This window comes from Aplysia californica, unplaced genomic scaffold (assembly GCF_000002075.1).
Source record: "Aplysia californica isolate F4 #8 unplaced genomic scaffold, AplCal3.0 scaffold00497, whole genome shotgun sequence".
Lineage (NCBI taxonomy): Eukaryota > Metazoa > Mollusca > Gastropoda > Aplysiida > Aplysiidae > Aplysia > Aplysia californica.
In genome coordinates this window covers 505,696-507,020 of record NW_004797767.1, presented here as the reverse complement: position 1 = coordinate 507,020, position 1,325 = coordinate 505,696, and positions in this window count along the sequence as shown.

Here is a 1,325-nt window from a genome sequence, read left to right as displayed (position 1 = left end):
GTAGTAGTAGTAGCAGTTGTAGTAGTAGTAGTAGCAGTAGTAGTAGTAATAGTATTAGTATTTTTTTTGGGGGGGTGGAGGGGGGGTTGCTGTTTACCAGACATTAAAAAAAGAGTAAAACTTGTCATTTGAATATCCACATTCTGGATTTGGAAATTGTAAAATTTCGTAAGCTAAATAACCTAAAAGGAAGACGTTGATACGGAAAAAAATAATCCCTGTCCAAAACAAACGACTATCTATTGGTCAATATATAAATACATAAAAGACAGAACTAAATCGAAAGTGCAAATTCTAGTTTTATTTTTTTTCAAACAGAAAGATCACAGAACGTCACAACCGACCTAATTTTCCTCTCCCTCAATTCTCTGGGGGGGGGGAGTTATACTTTCGACGTTGACGTCTGTGAAGAGCTAAAAGTTCTTTCATGCACTCTTGATTTCACAAGGTGAGAGAAACATTCATTTTCTCACACACCGCCTTCGTTGTTTTCAAAGCTTACCCGATTGTGTCTCCTGCCACATTGTAAATCATGTTTGTCTTTCTTCCGGTTTTCTAAAGTACAATAGGGCTTGATGTTCTGTCCTTGGGAAAAGCACCTTAAGTTAAAGGAATTTCCCTCACTCCATCCAGGTTGGGATGTGTACGCGGCGGCTTTACGGACAGGGAAAGCAGATATTCTCAGTTTGTTAATGTTTTAGAGCATGTAATTCGCAGCTCACATTGAATATTTCCAGAAAAGCCAAGAATGAATCTGATCGAGTCATCTTATTCTAGAGTCTCCCGGGGTAATACAATACTTGTTAAACGTATATATATTATGGCATGCAGTAGGGCATGGATGTGCGCTATACAAATGCAGGAACACATTTAATTTTCAGTCTTTAAAAAAAAAAAAAAAGCTCGAACCATCAGATACCAATGGGGCGGTGCCCCTTCTCGTTGAAAAATGAAGTCTTGCGAATCTACTTGCAATGACGCGAAGAGCCAGGTTTTGGAGTAGATCTATATCGTGACCGGTTTGTCCTGTAACAGTTTTTTTTCTTCCAAGGAAGAACGACGCAATAACGACAGCCCCTGTAACAGCTATTCAAAACTTCGATAAGTTCACTTTCAATAAATAGTCGCTGACTCATTCCATAACAAGGTGGAACAATGAGTCATGAATTCGGTTCATTCTTTTTAAATCACCTTGTATGGTTATGATTATGATGATGATGATGATGATGATGATGATGATGATGATGATGATGATGATGATGATGATGATGATGATGCCCAACTTTCCCCCTCTTTACACCTACTCACTCCTCCCTCCCAACTGA